The sequence below is a fragment of the Ahaetulla prasina genome, chromosome 2 (genome assembly GCF_028640845.1).
Source record: "Ahaetulla prasina isolate Xishuangbanna chromosome 2, ASM2864084v1, whole genome shotgun sequence".
Lineage (NCBI taxonomy): Eukaryota > Metazoa > Chordata > Lepidosauria > Squamata > Colubridae > Ahaetulla > Ahaetulla prasina.
Window position 1 is genome coordinate 275,050,621 of NC_080540.1, and position 21,300 is coordinate 275,071,920.

The following is a 21,300-nucleotide window of genomic DNA, read 5'->3' on the forward strand; positions in this document are numbered from 1 at the left end:
TTATGTTACACCGTATAATTTGTAACAGCAAATTCCATGCTTTAAATTCACCATCTCTTGTATTTAACTGCTACACTTCTTGTGCAACTCTTGTGCAACTCTTGTGCAACTATGAAAATAGATAATATCTATTTTAGATATATATATAGGGATGCGGTGGCTCAGGGCTAGGATGTTGAGCTTGTTGATTGAAAGGTCGGCAGCTCGGCGGTTCGAATCCCTAGTGCTGCCGTGTAATGGGGTGAGCTCCCGTTACTTATCCCAGCTTCTGCCAACCTAGCAGTTTCGAAAGCACGTAAAAATGCAAGTAGAAAAAATATAGAACAGAAACAGGAAATGATTACTTATAAAGAACTTTTGTATGCTGAAGGAGGTAGATTGCAATTAAAATCATTACAGGTATTAAATGAAGAAGGAGGAGGATGAAATAATCTGATATGAAGCAGCATTCCTATCTTCCTATATTTCATAATTATTCTTCGAGATTAAAAATAAACAGTTACTCCTGGTTGTTAGGATTGGATGAGCAATAACTGTTCCAGATATCTAAAACATTGTCCTTGCCAAGGTGCCCTGTTACCAAAAATTCAAGTTTGTGCAGTGTTTAACTTGACCACAAAACAATGTGGGCAATAACCCTACATTTTAGGATCAATCTGAATAAAACACGGAAGTTTAGATTTCACAGCATTTTTCCTTAACAATATATGATCACAGGTCAAGAATCCCTGCCTCCGAAAACTATGACTTCCTGTGGTTCCTGGCTTCCATTAAAATTCCCTTAAGATTGTAATTTTGAATGAGAGAAAAGAGAAAAGTTGCTCCATTCTTCAATGCAGGAAAATTAACTAATTAATTATTAATGAATGAATGTAAGTGAATGTTAAATTGAGAAATAGTTAACTCTTGAAGGAGGTATCACTTGAATCATTTTTCTGGTGTATTTCTATTCCCTATATGGCTATAACGCACTATCATCTCTGAATCAAAGCAAAAACCAGAGAACCGGTGGTAGGATTCAGCCGGTTCACACCGGTTCAGGCGAACCAGTTGCTAATTTACACACACACACAATCAAAGTGGATCCTGGGTGCTGCACTGCAATGGAGAGACAGAGCGTTGGTGCGAGAGAAGGAGGAATTATACTTGGTTTCAATATGGGCAAATAAGTGCTAGATGGAAAGAAGATCAAAAATTGGTATAATGCAAAGGGAGGAAAATTTAATAAAGCAAATTAGAAATCAGACCCAGGAGCATATAAAGAGATTGTATAATGTGTTGCTTGAAATAGATTCGGAAAGGATTTGGTAAAGGATTGTATGATAAAATGGGCACAGAATATTCAGGAACCAATAATGTTGGAAACATGGGAGAAAATTTGGGTTAGAAATGTTAAGTTTACACAAACACAGAATTTAAGGAAAATTTTTATAAGATGTTTTATAGATGGCATAGATCCCAAAAATTATCATGTATGTATCCTAATATCCAAGCGAAATGTTGGAGGTGTGATTGTGATGACGCTACATATTTTCATATTTGGTGGACTTGCAAGAAAATTAAGGTCTTTTGGATAAGAATTTGGTGGATTATTCAAAATGTACTGAAGAAGAAGATAAAGTTCCTGCCACAATTTTTCCTTTTGGGAATTATAACGGATTGTACAGGGATTGAGACTAAATTGATTCTGAATTTAATAACAGCAGCAAGACTGTTGATTGGACAATACTGGAAGAAAGAAGAGATACCTACAATAGAAGAATGGATACTGAAAGTTATTAATTTGGCTGAGATGGCTAAAATCTCAGCGTTTTTAAAAGACAATACGCAGGAAAGATATTTAATTGAATGGAAAAAACAGATATCAGATTAAGAAATATCAGATTGCCTTCGAATAATTAGAAAGTTATTTTATGTAATGGGGAGGGGGTTGGGAGATGAAAAGCTTTGGATGTGGTTATTTGGATTGGAAGGGAAAATTTTATTCTATGTTTGGTTTATGTATAACAATACCTTGATTGACCGGGAAGGGGAGGAGGGGAAGGGTTTTTTGGGAGGAGGGGAAAGAGGAAAATGTTTTGTTTTTAAAACTCTTTCAATAAAAAAAAATGCAAGTAGAAAAAATAGGGACCACCTTTGATGGGAAGGTAACAGCATTCTGTGCATCTTTGGACTTGAGTCATGCCAGCCACATGACCACGGAGACGTCTTCAGACAGCCTGGCTCTTCGGCTTTGAAACGGAGATGAGCACCGCCCCCTAGAGTCGGCAACAACTAGCACATATGTGCAAGGGGAACCTTTACCTTTACCTTTATTTTCCTAATGGCATCTTCATCTGCAATACACTATGCAGCAAATGAGGATTGTCTGGTATTCCGTGAGCCATATATAAAGCCAATATGTAACCCCTATCAGCCAATTACCCGGAATTTAATATTTTTGTCTTTGTGAGCAGCTGTATTGGCATTTGCAGCCATAATGCCATCAAGCAAACAGAGTAAGATTTTTTTTCACCAAAAGGATTATTCTTTCATCCATTTGTTTGTATTCAAAGCAAGCAAAGCAGGGAATTTCACTCCCAGATCTGCTCAATTATTTTGTAGAAAAAGGTAGTTGATTTATGCATTATGAAATACAGAGCTTTAGAATCTTTTATTACTTTTTCTTATACCTTATGTTACACCGTATAATTTAGTTAATAAGGAATAAGGCAATGCCCTTTAATGCTACTGCTGTTTTCGCTGGTGGTGACTGTGTTTTGCTAAGATTTTTTTTCTATTATTGTCAGTTTTAATCCAAATAGGTATTCATAATGAATCTAGATGCCTGAGTTGGAAAAGATAAGGTTACTATTGTTAAATGCATGCAGGCTTAATTTTGCTCCAATAGCTTCATTCAAAGGAAGATATTTCAGATAAAATTATACAAGGGGTGCAATCTGGCTGCAAGCCAAAGCATGAATACTCAAAAGTAACAAAATGGATAAAGGACTATATGTAATACAAAGAAGCATAGCTCAGTTTTAGCGCACATGCTTTGCATTCGAAGGGTCCTTGACATTTCTTTTTAAAATATTTTGATGGCAGGTGATGGAGAGTCAATAGAAGTTGAAAAGAAGGAGGAGGATGAAATAATCTGATATGAAGCAGCATTCCTATCTTCCTATATTTCATAATTATTCTTCGAGATTAAAAATAAACAGTTACTCCTGGTTGTTAGGATTGGATGAGCAATAGCTATTCCAGATATCTAAAACATTGTCCTTGCCAAGGTGCCCTGTTACCAAAAATTCAAGTTTGTGCAGTGTTTAACTTGACCACAAAACAATGTGGGCAATAACCCTACATTTTAGGATCAATCTGAATAAAACACGGAAGTTTAGATTTCACAACATTTTTCCTTAACAATATATGATCACAGGTCAAGAATCCCTGCCTCCGAAAACTATGACTTCCTGTGGTTCCTGGCTTCCATTAAAATTCCCTTAAGATTGTAATTTTGAATGAGAGAAAAGAGAAAAGTTGCTCCATTCTTCAATGCAGGGAAATTAACTAATTAATTATTAATGAATGAATGTAAGTGAATGTTAAATTGAGAAATAGTTAACTCTTGAAGGAGGTATCACTTGAATCATTTTTCTGGTGTATTTCTATTCCCTATATGGCTATAACGCACTATCATCTCTGAATCAAAGCAAAAACCAGAGAACCGGTGGTGGGATTCAGCCAGTTTGCACCGGTTCAGGCGAACCAGTTGTTAAATTATTCCACACACATACTATCAAAGTAGATCCTGGGTGCTGCACTGCAATGGAGAGACAGGAAACAGAGCGGCTGGTGCGAGACAAGGAGGAAGCCACTTTCCCTCTTCCTCCTTCCCTCATGCCAGCTGCTCCATTTTCTCCATTGCAGCGCATCACAGCACCCAGGATCCACTTCGATAGTATGTTTTATTTTTATTTTTTTATTTTATTTATTTTGTCACAACAATATATGTAAGTATCATACAGAAAGGTTATATAGTATATAAACATATATATGAGTAAATATTAGGAGGTATAAGCATATATATATATGTTTTCTGAGGTTTTCGCGGGTGTTTGTATGTAGGTCTTTGGTTATTCGGGTTTTCTCCCGCGTAAAATTGGAAGTGTCTTGGCGACGTTTCGACGAAGTCTCATTTGTCATCTTCAGGCTTCAGCTTCGTGCTTCTGGGAGCAATGTGTGACTGCAGCTGTTTCTTCCTTTTTAACTGCTAGTGGGGGTTTGAACTGATTGGGTGGGAGCTTGGCTGTGCTCTGATTGGATAGGGTTTTTTTGTGCTCTGATTGGCTGGGGGTGTGTCCTGTTTGGGTGGGGGCTTGGTTGTGCTCAGATTAATCTGAGTTGCAGGGGGATTTGAGCTGGTGAGCTGCATTGCTGTTGTTTGGCTTCGTGTTTGTGGTCGTGCTACATCTTCATAGTGGGTGTCTGTCTGCTGTATGTATGGATTGGAGGGGTTTGAAATGGCTAATGTTGCAGCTGCGGTCTGGCTTCTGGTCCTTGGTCGTGCTTCCTGATCAGTGTGGGTTTGGGTCTGCTTTCTGGGTGGATGTGGTGGTGACATCCTGTGTGGACCTCGTGAGTGTGGGTCTGGTGTCATTCCTCGTGTTAGGGACTCGTTTGTCAATAAGGGCAGGTTTCCAAATGGCTGGTAGGCGGGAGGTATCATCTCGTTTGTTCATGCTGTGTGGGCGTTTTTCTATCTCGATGGCTTCTCTGATTATTCTGTTGTTAAAGTGTTCAGTTTTGGCGATAGTTCTGGTCTTTTTAAAATCAATATCGTGTCCTGTGACTTTAAAGTGTTGGACCAGGGAAGAAGTTGGTTCCTCTTTTTTGAATGAGTTCTTGTGTTCTTCAATGCGTGCACTTATTCTTCTGTTGGTTTGTCCAATGTATGTGGTGGGGCAGGCGGTGCATGGGATTTCATATACTCCTTGATTTTCTAACTCAATTTTGTCTTTGGGGTTTCTTAGGATGGTGGATATTTTTTGGTTTGTGCAGAATGCTGTCTTGATGTTATGTTTGTGGAGGATCTTGCTGATTCTGTCTGTGGTGCCTTTTATATATGGGAGGAGGGCTGTGCCGTTTTCTTGTTCTCTGTCTTGGGTTTTAGTGGGGGTTGTTTTTGGATTAGTTTGGTAATCTTATTTCTCTGGAATCCATTGGAGGTTAGTACATTTGTGAGAGTGTGTAGTTCGGTTTTTAGGTGTTGTTCGTCAGCTAAGCGTTTTGTTCTAGAGATGAGTGTCTTGGCTACGGAGTTGATCTGTGCTGGGTGGTGGTGTGAGAGTGCATGCAGATAGCGGTTTGTGTGTGTTTTCTTCTGGTAGATGGTGTGTCCTAGGGAGCCATTGGGTTTCTTGTAGACTAAGACATCTAGGAAGGGAAGTTGGTTGTTAACTTCTGTTTCCATGGTGAACTGTATTTTGGGGTATAGGCTATTGAGGTGTGTGAGGAAGTTGTCAAGTTTTTATGAAGGTGTCGTCTACGTATCTGAGCCAGAGTTTGGGTTTGTGATCAGATTTTTCTAGTGCTTGGTTTTCAAAGTGTTCCATGTAGAGGTTGGCAATGACAGGTGAGAGGGCTGATCCCATGGGTGCTCCTTCTATTTGTTTGTATTTTTGTCCGTTATAGATGAAGTATGTGTTGGATAGGCAGTGGTTGGTCAGATCTAGGATGTGCTTGGGGGGGGGTTATATTTGTTTTGGATAGCTGTCAAGGCTTCTTTGATTGGCACTTGGGTGAATAGGGATATGACATCAAAGCTCACGGGTAGATCGCTGGGCTGTAAGTTTTGTTTCTTTATGATATCTATGAACTGGAACGAGTTTTTTACGTGTGAGGCGATGGATTCTGCATAGGGCTGTAGTTGTTTGGCGAGAAATTTGGCTAGGTTTTGTAGAGGTGAGCCCTTGGAGCTGACTATGGGTCTGAGTGGGGTTCCTTCTTTGTGTATCTTGGGGAGGCCGTAGAGCTTAGGGCATCTGGATGATTTCTCTCTGGGAATGATTCTTTGTTGGATTTCTTCGCTGATGGGGGAGGCTTGTATTTTGGATCTAGTGGTTTGTTCTAGTTAAGTGGTGGGGTCTGTTTTTAGGGGCTTGTATGCAGGGTCTTGGAGTAGGTTGGTTAATTTGGTTTGGTAGTCAGATGTGTTCATAACCACCGTGGCGTTGCCCTTGTCTGCTGGTAGGATTATTATGCTGGTGTCTTTTTTCAGGTTAAGTAGTGCTGTCTGTTCCTCTTTGGGTAAGTTGCTTTTGGGTGGCTTGCTGCTGCAGAGGATGTTGGTGATTTCGAGTCTGATTTTGTTAGCGTCATCGGGGTTGATTTTGGTCAGGCTGGTTTCAACTCCACATATAATGCTTTCAGTGGGGATGTATTTGGGAGTGACTGCAAAGTTGAATCCTTTGGAAAGGACATCGGTTTCAGCTTTGGTGAGGATCCTATCTGAGATGTTATGCACTGTTTGTTTCATGTGTGGCTGTGAGGGGAGGGTTTGTTTCTGGTGTTCTTGTAGTCTTCGGAGTTTGTTGGTGTGTGTGTCTGTCTTGAGAGTGGTCTGTGTTTCGGCTCTCCAGACGGCGAGTTGTTTGGATTTGTCCCAAAGTGCAGGGTGGATCTTGTTGCTGAGTTTGAGGTGAAGTGTGAGGAGATCTTTGTTGATTTGATCTAGGAGGAATCTTTTTGTGTGAAGTTCATTTCTGATTAGGGCCAATTCTGTTCTTTTTAGGATGCGTTTGGCGGCTGCAGAGTTGGAGTGGAATTTCAATTGGAAGCATGTGGGGATTAAATTTTGATCTCGGCAGTTTCGTAGGAATGCAAGGTCACATAAAATGGAAGCTCTTTGGACTTCTAGTTTTTCATAGGTCCTGGTCAGATGGTGGATTTCCTCCCCGTAGAGGTGCAATATTTGTTTTCTGAGGTTTTCGCGGGTGTTTGTATGTAGGTCTTTGGTTATTCGGGTTTTCTCCCACGTAAAATTGGAAGTGTCTTGGCGACGTTTCGACGAAGTCTCATTCGTCATCTTCAGGCTTCAGCTTCGTGCTTCTGGGAGCAATCAAGGAGTATATGAAATCCCTTGCACCGCCTGCCCCACCACATACATCGGACAAACCAACAGAAGAATAAGTGCATGCATTGAAGAACACAAGAACTCAGTCAAAAAAGAGGAACCACCTTCTTCCCTGGTCCAACACCTTAAAGCCACAGGACACGATATTGATTTTAAAAAGACCAGAACTATCGCCAAAACTGAACACTTTAACAACAGAATAATCAGAGAAGCCATCGAGATAGAAAAACGCCCACACAGCATGAACAAACGAGATGATACCTCCCGCCTACCAGCCAATTGGAAACCCACCCTTATTGACAAACGAGTCCCTAACACGAGGAATGACACCAGACCCACACTCACGAGGTCCACACAGGATGTCACCACCACACATCCACCCATAAAGCAGACCCAAACCCACACTGATCAGGAAGCACGACCAAGGACCAGAAGCCAGACCGCAGCTGCAACATTAGCCATTTCAAACCCCTCCAATCCATACATACAGCAGACAGACACCCACTATGAAGATGTAGCACGACCACAAACACGAAGCCAAACAACAGCAATGCAACTCACCAGCTCAAATCCCCCTGCAACTCAGATTAATCTGAGCACAACCAAGCCCCCACCCAAACAGGACACACCCCCAGCCAATCAGAGCACAAAAAAACCCTATCCAATCAGAGCACAGCCAAGCTCCCACCCAATCAGTTCAAACTCCCACTAGCAGTTAAAAAGGAAGAAACAGCTGCAGTCACACATTGCTCCCAGAAGAACGAAGCTGAAGCCTGAAGATGACGAATGAGACTTCGTCGAAACGTCGCCAAGACACTTCCAATTTTACGCGGGAGAAAACCCGAATAACCAAAGACCTACATATATACATATATATATATATATATAGGAAGAAGAAAAGAAAAACAATAGGACAGGAATGGTAGGCATGTTTGTGCGCTTATGCACGCCCCTTATGGTCCTCTTAGGAATGGGGTGAGGTTAATAGTAGAAAGTTTTAGGATAAAGTTTTTAGGATTATGGGAAGAGATCACAGAGTCAGGTAAAGTATTCCAAACACTGATGATTCTCTTACAGAAGTCATATTTTCTGCAATCTAGATTAAAGCGGTTGACATTAAGTTTAAATCTATTGGTTGCTCTTGTATTATTGCAATTAAAGCTGAAGTAGTCTTTAACAGGAAGGACATTACAATAGATGATTCTATGAGTTAAACTTAGGTCTTGTCGAAGGCGACGGAGTTCCAAGTTTTCTAAGCCTAGGATTTCAAGTCTAGTGGGATAAGGTATTTTGTTGTTTACAGAGGAATGGAGAACTCTTCTTGTAAAATATTTCTGGACATGTTCAATTGTATTGATGTCAGAGATATGGTGAGGGTTCCAAACAGGTGAGCTGTATTCTAGAATTGGTCTAGCAAATGTTTTATATGCTCTGGCTAGTAGTGTAGTGTTTTTGGAAAAGAAGCTACGCAAAATTAGGTTTACAACTCTTAGAGCCTTTTTTGCTATGTATTTGCAGTGGGCTTTGGCACTTAGATCATTTAACATGAAAACTCCAAGGTCTTTAACGGGATGGGGGTCATCTGTAAGGTAATGTCCATCAAGTATGTACTTAGTGTTTGGGTTCTTTTTTCCTATATGTAAGACTGAGCATTTGTTGGTTGAGATTTGGAGTTGCCAAGTTTTAGACCAAGCGGTTAGATGATCAAGGTCTTTTTGAATGATAGATGTATTATCAGTGGTGTTAAATAGTTTGACATCGTCAGCAAAGAGAACACAATTACTTGAGATATGGTCACAAAGATCATTAATGTATAGTATGAAGAGTGTTGGTCCAAGGACGCTGCCTTGAGGAACGCCACTCTTGACAGGAACAGGATTTGATAAAGCATTGCCAATTTTGACCACTTGTTGTCTGTTAGACAGAAAAGCAGATATCCATTTGTGAAGGGGTCCTGAAATGCCATAGGATTTTAGTTTTAGGAGAAGTTTATCGTGTACTACTGAGTCAAAAGCTTTGCAGAAGTCTATGTAGATTGCATCTATTGTTTTGCCTTGATCAAGATTTGTAGTCCATATGTTTTTACAGTGGAGAAGTTGTAAGTTGCATGATAATTTTTTCCTGAAACCAAATTATTTATTGGAGAGTAGGTTGTTAGTTTCTAAGTGTGAGGTAATGGATTGGTTGATGATTGATTCCATGACTTTGCAGGTGACACAGCACAGAGAGATTGGTCTATAATTTTCGACTAAGCTGGGGTCTCCTTTTTTGAAGATAGGGATGACTGTGGCCAGTGACCAAAGTTTGGGAAGGGAACTGGTAGTGAAAGCTTTATCAAAGATTATGCTTAGGGGTTCTGCTATATTATATGTGCAGAAGTATGTGTGCAGAGTAAGTTAACAACTGGTTTGCCCAGGGTCATGTTGGCTGTTGTGGGAGGCTCATCCCACATTTGCGGCAGAGCTGGAGGATGGGGATGGACCCCACCTCCTATGACAGCCAACCTGACCCGGGACAAACCAGTTGTTAAATTATTTGAATCCCCCATTGCAGAGAACCATTAGAATGCAGGAAAGAGATACAGAAAAAAAATATATCTTTATAGTCGTTTAGTGATCATCTGGATTTCAGCAGATTAGCACTGGTAGCTCTGTTAGGCATTTGCTAGAATGTAAAGGAAATCTAAAATGGGAGAGAAAGAGTAAAAATATCTGTGGGAATGGTACCTACTCTGGCCAAAATGTAACTAAAGCTCTTGGTATCATTCCAGACTCAAAAAAGCAGGGCTCTGAATCATACTGATGGGTTTCCTCTCAATAAAGCAAACAGAGGTATAGCTTTCCTTTGGGCATCCAATTTCAAAAAAAATATATAGAAGTGGCAGGAACTATGCCAAGAAATGCATGTGCCCTTCTATTGTCTTCCTTACTTTGGGGGTGGGGGGGTGTCTTCAAGTCAGTGTGGCTCCTTGCAACCTGGAGTTCTCTTGGCATGATTTTTGGAAATGGTTTGCCATTGACTTCTCCCTGGAACTGAGAAAAAGGGATTTATTTATTTATTTATTTATTTATTTTGTCAAACACAACAGTATATATAAGTGTAAGCATGAAATAACCATATGAATTGGATACAATCAAAGGGAACATTAGGACAGGAACGATAGGCACGCTGGTGCTCTTATGCACGCCCCTTACAGACCTCTTAGGAATGGGGTGAGGTCAACAGTTGATAGTCTTTGGTTAAAGCTTTGGGGATTTTGGGAAGAGACCACAGAGTCAGGTAGTGCATTCCAGGCATTAACAACTCTGTTACTGAAGTCGTATTTGCTACAATCAAGATTGGAGCAATTCACATTAAGTTTAAATCTATTGTGTGCTTGTGTATTGTTGTGATTGAAGCTGAAGTAGTCTTCGACAGGAAGGATGTTGTAGCAGATGATTTTATGAGTTATACTCACTGACTAGAATAGATTGATCCAAGGTCACCCAACTGGCTTTATGCCTAAAACAGTACTAGAATTCACTGTCTCCAGGATTCTAGCCTGGTAGCAATAGCACTTAGACTTATATACCGCTCCCACTCCATAGTGCTTAACAGCACTCTCTAAGCAGTTTACAGAGTCAGCCTATTGCCCCCAATGATATGGGTCCTCATTTTACCAACTTCAGAAGGATGGAAGGCGGAGTCAACCTTGAGCCGGTGAGGATCGAACTTTTGGCTGTGGGCAGAGTTAGCCTGCAATAGTGCATGCTAACAATTGCACCCCTAATCACTATCTCTCTGTCTGTGTCTTCCTGTCTTTCTCTTCTTCTGTCTCTTATTTTTAGCTTTATGGAATGGCTATCAATCATATCAGTGAACCCTGAAACCTGACATTCAAGCAAGGGAAATCTCTAGAGTTATTAATATACTGTATAATATGTTTGTTTTTCATCTTGGTAGGTAAGGGGCATACAGCATTTACTATCTCATGCTGCATCCAGCAGGCTGTAAGGAAGGATGAATCTGATTGCTCTTGTGAAAGATATAAATTGGATACAATCAAAGGGAACATTAGGACAGGAACGGTAGGCACGCTGGTGCTCTTATGCACGCCCCTTACAGACCTCTTAGGAATGGGGTGAGGTCAACAGTTGATAGTCTTTGGTTAAAGCTTTGGGGATTTTGGGAAGAGACCACAGAGCCAGGTAGTGCATTCTAGGCATTAACAACTCTGTTACTGAAGTCGTATTTGCTACAATCAAGATTGGAGCAATTCACATTAAGTTTAAATCTATTGTGTGCTTGTGTATTGTTGCGATTGAAGCTGAAGTAGTCTTCGACAGGAAGGATGTTGTAGCAGATGATTTTATGAGTTATACTCACTGACTAGAATAGATTGATCCAAGGTCACCCAACTGGCTTTATGCCTAAGACAGTACTAGAATTCACTGTCTCCAGGATTCTAGCCTGGTAGCAATAGCACTTAGACTTATATACCGCTCCCACTCCATAGTGCTTAACAGCACTCTCTAAGCAGTTTACAGAGTCAGCCTATTGCCCCCAATGATATGGGTCCTCATTTTACCAACTTCAGAAGGATGGAAGGCGGAGTCAACCTTGAGCCGGTGAGGATCGAACTTTTGGCTGTGGGCAGAGTTAGCCTGCAATACTGCATGCTAACAATTGCACCCCTAATCACTATCTCTCTGTCTGTGTCTTCCTGTCTTTCTCTTCTTCTGTCTCTTATTTTTAGCTTTATGGAATGGCTATCAATCATATCAGTGAACCCTGAAACCTGACATTCAAGCAAGGGAAATCTCTAGAGTTATTAATATACTGTATAATATGTTTGTTTTTCATCTTGGTAGGTAAGGGGCATACAGCATTTACTATCTCATGCTGCATCCAGCAGTCTGTAAGGAAGGATGAATCTGATTGCTCTTGTGAAAGATATAAATTGATCATTTATGCAGGGGTTTGGACATTAAGACTACAAATATCTTGGCAGCCACCAATTGGCTACTCCTTGTTTAAAAATAGCACTCAGAACTTAGAAAGAAAAAAAAATGCTGCTAACAGAATTGGGTCTAACTTGTTTTGAATGCTTTTAGAGCATTAATAAAATATATTTCTGATTCTGCATGGCATTCTTTTGGTTTAACGTTAAAAACATAAGCATCTCTCTCAAAAGTGTTTTACTCAGAGGTGGTATTCAGCAGGTTCTGACCAGTTCTGGAGAACTGGTAGCAGAAATTTTGAGTAGTTCGGAGAACCAGTAAATACCACCTCTGACTGGCCCCACTCCCATTTATTCTCTTCCTCCCAAGTCCCAGCTGATCGGGAGGAAATGGGGATTTTGCAGTAATTTTTCCCTGGAGTGGGGTGGGAATGGAGATTTTACAGTATCCTTCTCCTGCCATGCCCACCAAGCCACACCTACCAAGCCATGCCATGCCACGCCCACCAAGCCACGCCCACAGAACCAGCAGTAAAAAAATTTGAATCCAATCACTGGTTTTACTGTACTAACCTTTAATACTGTGATGAGAGAAGTTTCAGAAATTAAATTAGTGTGAAAGAAACTCTTCAACTCTCATTAACACTTCAATTTAAACTCATCTTGTAATAGTAGCAGTTCATTAAGTCTCCACCTGTTCAATTTAGGATTTTATCTATCTCGTTTTACAAGTATTGAGTGTTTAGGTTGAATCTACATCAAAGAAGTTAGTGAGTAATGAAATAGGACAGAAAAAGATAAAAATAATATGAAACCAGCTTCAATTTTTGGAATTAAATGAAGTTTGTCAAAAAAAATATTGAACTTTATTACTCCCAAATACATTGAAAAATATAAACCAGGGAAATGGTTAGATATTTTTTTTTTGTTTACATTTATACCCCGCCCTTCTCCGAAGACTCAGGGCGGCTTACAGTATATAAGGCAATAGTCTCATTCTATTTGTATATTTTTACAAAGTCAACTTATTGCCCCCCCAACAATCTGGGTCCTCATTTTACCTACCTTATAAAGGATGGAAGGCTGAGTCAACCTTGGGCTGGGCTTGAACCTGCAGTAATTGCAGGCTTTGTGTTCTTAATAACAGGCTTTTACCAGCCTGCGCTATTCACCGGAGATATGAGGGGTCCTTGGTGCTCTCTAAGCTTACTTGTTTTCACGCAGACATTTCATTATCCTAGCTAGGTAGCATCATCAGTGCTAGTCAAAATAGTTATATAATTAGTTACAGAAGAGACAAAATAAAAAAAAAGTATCACCACTCTTTGGGACAGAAACAAACACAATTCTATAATGAATATATTATGCAGCAATTTGCCAATTATTTCTTAAAATATTATTTATTTATTTACTTGTTTATGTATTTATTAATTAAATTTTTATGCCACCCATGTCCCCTATGAGGTGACAGTAATCTGATCTAGTAAAAATATAAATAGAATATTCCTTACAATTGAGATTGTAATATATCAACAAAAAGAGGTTCTTTTTAAAAAAGCAACTTATGTACCAACTTACTGACTTTAATACAATTAGAATAGTACTATAAAAATAAACAATAAGATAAAATAAAAAGATCTATTTAAGAATAATTATTTACCAATTTGGAAACATATAACAGGTATTTCTAGATGGACAAAATAAATTTGTGTTAGTTATAAAGATTGTAGCAGTTAAAATGAATATTCTTTCAAGACTTAATTTTCTTTTTCAAATGATTGCACTTTTTAGTGAAAAATATTCAATAAATAAATAAAATATTATTTAATAACTTTATTAAAGTATAAAACCATTGATACAAACATGTAATGAGTTATTGAAGTCTAATTTCAAGAATTTGCAGCTTCAAAGGAACAGGGTAATATAGCTGTTCTGAACTTCAGATTTTATTACTGTGGTAGTTATCTCATATGAATTTCATGGATTATATTTTCTTAGAGTTCCAACTCTTCCATGAAAGTCTTCCAAAATTGTTGCATAGATATACAATATATGGGTTGATATACAGGTTGATGCCTTTTTGCTTTGCTATCAAACATCTCATTTTATTCAGATGAACATTTTCTCAGTGGAAAATTAGGAACTGTAATGAACACATAGAAGGGATGCGGTGGCTCAGAGGCTAAGTCGCTGAGCTTGTCGATCGACAGGTCGGCAGTTCAGCGGTTCGAATCCCTAGTGCCACGTAACAGGGTGAGCTCCCATTACTTGTCCCAGCTTCTGCCAACCTAGCAGTTCAAAAGCATGTAAAAAATGGAGGTAAAAAAAGAGGGGCCACCTTTGGTGGGAAGGTAACAGCGTTCCATGCGCCTTTGGCATTTAGTCATGCCAGCCACATGACCACGGAGACGTCTTCGGACAGCGCTGGCTCTTTGGCTTTGAAACGGAGATGAGCACCTCCCCCCTAGAGTCAGGAGCAACTAGCACATATGTACAAGGGGAACCTTTACCTTTACCTAATGAAAACATAAGGTCCTTTTGCAAATATGGCAACCATATTTAAAACTCAGCAGTACTGGAAAGTAAGCTATTATAGAATGGGAAAAATTCTGAACATTGTAAGCCCATTCCATCCTAAAATATTATTAAATTGCAGTAAATCATACATTCTTGCAAAATATCCTGAATTGGCATTGCATATTTTAGTGGCTGCAAGGATTTTATACCCTTACTATTGGAAGAAGGTGCGGCAGGGCAGGGCAAAATATTGAAAGAGCTTCCATTAAGATTACAAATATGAATAAAATTCTCCAAACCATTTTGGAAGCTAAAGTAAGAATAAATTAGTTTGACTAAGTTAATGAGAATGATAAAATCATAGGAATACATAAAACCTTCAATAGATGTTTAAGAATTATATTTCCCCCAACCTCAAGACATTCCAAGCAACAGAAATTATTCACGGTTCTGTTAGTTTTGCGATGCTGAACTAACTAATCGGCCCCCAAACGCCAAAGCAATTCTCCAAGGACTGTTTTGCTTTAACCCTTTGCTCGTTTCAAAGAACAGCTTAATTTCTTCTTTTTACAACCTAAGTCCAATCAAATATGAGGGCTGTTTATATGAATTTGATTGCTATAAATAAAAAGCTCCCTTCCGTTTCCCCTTGCCTTTGCCGAATGCAAAACTGATATTTTAATATAACATGACATTTCAACGAATCCCACTATACATTTTAGGTATTTCTGCCAAGAATCATTTTTGTAATGATTCTTTGCAGACAGGTGCATGGAAGGATTATTAGATTAGATTGCCTGCTTTTGCTTTCATCTGTGATTTGGACTGGAGACTTTCAAACGTATTTGGTTAAAAGGAATGCCTCGTGAGATCAGAAGTGATTGAAAATGCAGCACACCTTTCCAATTTTCTAAGGAGAGATCGACTTAGAACCGGACAGAGCCTGGTAGGTAATTTCTGTTGTTTATTTTAAAAAAAATTTCCAGCCATAATAGGTTTACTTCCATGAATCAATAATAATGCTTTCAGAGGAGAGATAGTTTCCAGCTTCCTCTGGATTGAATATACCTCTCTTTTTCAGTTCTCATTTCCTTCTCCCCGTCTCTCCTCTCGTGATTAAAAGAATTACAATACATTGAAAAGCAAAGCTGTAGTTGTGTCAAGCATTTCAAGAGAGCAAGTTTGGTCTAGTGCAGGGGTGTCAAACTGGATTTCTTCAAGGGCCAGATCAGCATTGTAGTTCTCCGGGGCCAGCAGGGGGGATGGGGAGCGAGGGGGAGAGACAGGATAGATGTCTTCTGCAGCACTTTACCAGCCAAAATGGGGCATAGGGGGTGCACGCAGCCACCACGTGCTTCATTTTTGTCCTCCTTGGTCTCCAGCAGCACTCTACCAGCCAAAAACGGCCAACATTTTTGGTTGCTGGAGGCCGGGGAGGCCAAAAATGGGCCATGGGGACGTGGCCCATTTTGGCCGGCAGAAGCATCACGGGCCACTCCTTTGATATTTCCAGGCCAGTCTCATAAGCCAGATTTAAGCACCCCAAGGGCTGCATCCAGCCAGCGGGCTTTGAGTTTAACACCCCTAGTCTAGAGGTTAAAGTACCAGGCTAGAAACCAGGAGAGACAGTAAATTCTAGTTCTGCTCTGGCCATGAGCCAAGTAGATGACCTTAGCCAGTCACTCTCTCAACCCAATCCACCTCGCGAGATTGTTGTTGCAGGGAAAATAGGAGAAAGCAGTATTGTACAAGTTCATTGCTGTGAGCTATTTATTAAAAATGATAAAGTCAGGATAATTTTTTTTCATTTCTCTGAAAGGTCTCTAAAAGATACAAGACATCTTATGCTGCTTTTCTTCAGCACTTTTGTGGCAATGGTTTTAAGGTTCCAGGGTCCAGAATTTTACAGCACCACTGTCTATGAAAGCATAAAATTGCAGAGTGGGAGAGGATAGGGTGAGGGAGGGGATTGGTACACACTAATTGCAGATTCAGAATCTCTCCAGCCTGTGACTTTCTAACTTTCGCTTTAAGTCTCTTGCAAAATAAAACCAGCACCCCTGTAGGCGGTTGGATTCATTATCAAAACCCCATGAAGCTTCTCCTGATCTTTAACTGAAACCTACCATTATGTCATTTAACTCATCCAGTCTGCAGTGATAGAGAAAATGCCTTTGCACACTTCAGAGTGACAGAAAGCCTCTAAAAGGATCTGTTCTCCAGATCTACATCATCTCAAATTCCTCCAATGTTTTCTACCTTCTTCTGAATCTGTTCTGTGCTATAAAAACAAGTATAGATAAACAGACAGCCACTTACAATTACTGCTAGACAGAGGATTTGCATTTTTATCTACTGGTTCTCATTCAATTTGACAAAAGAGAAATTGCTTCAGAATTATTTTTTTTCAAAATGAGGATGATTATCGTGGAGATATTTTCATGGGGAAAATGTGCTAGTCTTTTACTTATTTAGTTATGAGATACTCCAAGGCTATGAATGACTTCTCTGCCTTTTACTTTATAACCATTTCTCCAACAGTCTGCAGCCTTCTCTGCTTTTTGTGCATCAGTGAAATCCCAAAGAGGTAACTCCTCTTGTAAGTCTTTCTCAGGATTGGTGCTTCTGTCACTGCTTAATAGCACTAAAGCACTTAGACATATATACCACTTTACAATAGTGCTTTACAATAGTTTCTAAGTAGTTTTACAGAGTCAGCATATTGCCCCCCCAACACTCTGGGTCCTCATTTTACCCACCTCGGAAGGATGGATGGCAGAGTCAGACCTATACTTGATTACTGTTCACCTGCCTGGAACTCTCACTGTATTTCAGACATCATTACGTTAGAGAGGGTCCAGAGATATTTTACTAGGAGAGTTCTCAAATCTTCTGCTTGAAATAAAATTCCCTATGCCACCAGGCTTGAAATCCTAGGTCTAGAAAGCCTCGAACTATGTCGTCTGTGTTTCAACCTATGCTTAGTTCATAAGGTTATTTACCAAAATGGTCTACCTGTATATGAATACTTTAATTTCAACCATAATAACACAAGGGGCATCAATAGATTTAAACTCAATGTAATTCGCTCTAATCTTAATTGTAGGAAATTGTACTCTATTTTGCAATAGAGTAGTAAATGTCTGGAACAATCTACCTGATCCTGTTGTTAGTCTCTCTAATCCCCATACCTTTTACCGTAAACTGTCTACCGTGGACCTTTCATGTTTCTTAAGAGGTCCCTTATTTGTTGACAAATAAAATAAAATAAAATAAAATAAAATAAAATAAAATAAAATAAAATAAAATAAAATAAAATAAAATAAAATAAAATAAAATAAAATAAAATAAAATAAAATAAAATAAATAGAGTCAACCTTGAGCATGGTGAGATTTGAACTGCCAAATTGCAGGCATCCAGCAGTCAGCAGAAGTAGCCTCCAGTACTGCACTCTAATCATTGCACCACCATGGCTCAAGAAAAAATTATAGGAAAATTTCTCTTCCCTCTCAAAGAAAATGGAGAAATTGTTCAGCAAATTTCCTTGTCCTCCAATTGGATGGAGACTTTTGAAAGGCTGTTTATACCTTATTCTCCCCAACTTCAGATCACTAGAAAGAACAACGTTATCAGGTCATTAAAAAGAACAGTAAGCTTATCGAAGAATATTAATAGAATAGAATAGAATAGAATAGAATTTTTATTGGCCAAGTGTGATTGGACACACAAGGAATTTGTCTTGGTGCATATGCTCTCAGTGTACATAAAAGAAAAGATACGTTCATCAAGGTACAACATTTACAACACAATTGATGGTCAATATATCAATATAAATCATAAGGATTGCCAGCAACAAGTTATAGTCATACAGTCATAAATGGAAAGAGATTGGTGATGGAAACTATGAGAAGATTAATAGTAGTGCAGATTCAGTAAATAGTCTGAAAGTGTTGATGGAATTATTTGTTTAGCAGAGTGATGGCCTTCGGGAAAAAACTGTTCTTGTGTCTAGTTGTTCTGGTGTGCAGTCCTCTATAGCGTCGTTTTGAGGGTAGGAGTTGAAACAGTTTATGTCCAGGATGTGAGGGGTCTGTAAATATTTCCACAGCCCTCTCCTTGATTCGTGCAGTATACAGGTCCTCAATGGAAGGCAGGTTGGTAGCAATTATTTTTTCTGCAGTTCTAATTATCCTCTGAAGTCTGTGTTTTTCTTGTTGGGTTGCAGAACCGAACCAGACAGTTATAGAGGTGCAAATGACAGACTCAATAATTTCTCTGTAGAACTGGATCAGTAGCTCCTTGGGCAGTTTGAGCTTACTGAGTTGGCGCAGAAAAAACATTCTTTGTTGTGCTTCTTTGATGACGTTTTTGATGTTAGCTGTCCATTTTAGATCTTGCGATATGGTAGAACCTAGAAATTTGAAGGTTTCTACTGTTGATACTGTGTTGTCAAGTATTGTGAGAGGTGGAAGTATGGAAGGGTTTCTCCTAAAGTCTACCACCATTTCTACGGTTTTGAGTGTGTTCAGTTCCAGATTGTTTTGGTTGCACCACAAGGCTAGTCGTTCGACCTCTCGTCTATATGCGGATTCATCATTGTCTCGAATGAGACCAATCACTGTTGTGTCATCTGCGAACTTCAGTAGCTTAACAGATGGATCATTGGAGATGCAGTCATTGGTATACAGAGAGAAGAGAAGTGGGGAGAGCACACAGCCTTGGGGGGGGCCCTGTGCTAATTGTACAGGTATTTGATGTGATCTTGCTTAGCTTCACCTGCTGCTTCCTGTTTGTTAGGAAGCTTGTGATCCACTTACAAGTCTGTTCCGGTACCTGTAGCTGGTTTAGCTTAGTTAGAAGAATGTCTGGAATGATGGTATTGAATGCTGAACTAAAGTCTACAAAAAGGACCCTTGCATAGGTCTTTGGAGACTCAAGATGTTGTAGGATGTAGTGCAGAGCCATATTAACAGCATCATCTGTTGATCTGTTTGCTCGATATGCAAATTGCAAGGGGTCTAATAGCGGATCCGTGATGGTTTTCAGGTAGGAAAGCACTAGCCTTTCAAAGGTTTTCATGACTACAGATGTTAGAGCAACTGGTCTGTAGTCATTCAGTTCCTTGATGGTGGGCTTCTTCGGCACTGGGATGATGGTAGAGCGTTTGAAGCAAGAAGGAACATAACACATCTCTAGTGATTTATTGAAAATATGGGTGAAGATGGGGGCCAATTGGTCAGCACAGACTTTTAAGCAAGAAGGAGTTATCTTGTCTGGGCCTGAAGCTTTTCCTGGCTTTTGTCTGTGAAATAGGTCCTGCACTTCTTTTTCTGTGATCACTAGGGGTTGTGAACCCAATGAAATGGGGTCAGTTGTAGGAGGCTTGGCTGTTGTTGGTGTGTCTGAGATGGGGGTTTTGGAGATAGGTGGCTGTAGTTTCCTTTCAAACCTCAAATTCAAACTTCAAATTCTGAAGCCAATAAATATGGTTCCTCTCCACCGATACAGTCCTTTTTTTATTTTTCTCTCTTTTTGGGGTGGGGATGTAAATATTTGTCATCAGAGACCAACACTTCCATATATAAAATTCAAGAGTGGCTTGAGTTTTGGTGGCTTTTTAAAATTAAGCATGAAAAAATATGTGCAAATAATCTTTTTTTCCTGTCAATGCAATTAAAATAAACAAGAAGATTAAGCATATGGTTCTCAGATTTCACTGTAAAGGTCAAATTTAGCTAAATTGAACTTATAGCTATTCTGAAAAAATACCATTTCAACTAATATAACCACGGTTATATTAAAATACAAATTATCTACAGGAATTTTATTCTTTGGAATAAAATACTTCAACCTTAAACTCCTTTATGGCAAAAAGAATTTTAAAAATATGTATCAATAGTAAAACAATTTTGTACCAAAATAACAAAAAGGGTTTTGATCAGTTGACTATGCTTTCTTGGATCTCAAAGGAATATAGTTGCTAAAAGTTTTTCAAGTGAGGTAAAAATCATTTGTTTGCTGCAAATATAAGACAATCAATGTAAAACACACAGAATGAAGTAAGACAGTATAATGGAAAAACTGTTAAAAGTGGGGGTGGGGCAGTTTCTAAATTCCTGGTAGGTGTAAATTTGTGTTTTAGGTGTTAATAACTCGATACAATGCACTAATGTTAGATGTGTTGATTACAATTTTAATGATTCCAGGTAGCATATCAAGTCAGCATGATAATTTTTTATCCATGCCTGTTATTTATTTATTTATGTCCCCCGGGAGAAATTGCCCTGTCTCTGCAAGGTGCCGCCCCACCTTGCCCTGAGTGACTTCAAGTTGGCCACACCCACTCAGTCACATGACCACCAAGCCACACCCACCAAATAAGCCAGTAACCGGTAGTAAAAAAATTTGGAACCCACCCCTGCCTTCTAACCTTTCATATTCATGTAGAAGTTCTGGAGACAAGTAGAACTAAGTTTTTGGAATTGTAAAGAGTATAGCTCTCTGTAAGATCTGAAAATGTAATAAAGCCAAATCCCAGATGGCCCAAACAAATGAACTTAAATTAAACAAATACCTGTACAACCGTTCCCCAAACTTCAGATTTTTATACCATAGGCACAGTTCCCAGAGGTACTGTTGATGTTGCTGTCAAATTTTAATTTTTACTTTGATGTGGTAATAGCAGGGGTGAAATCCAGCAGGTTCTGACAGGTAGTAGAAATTTTG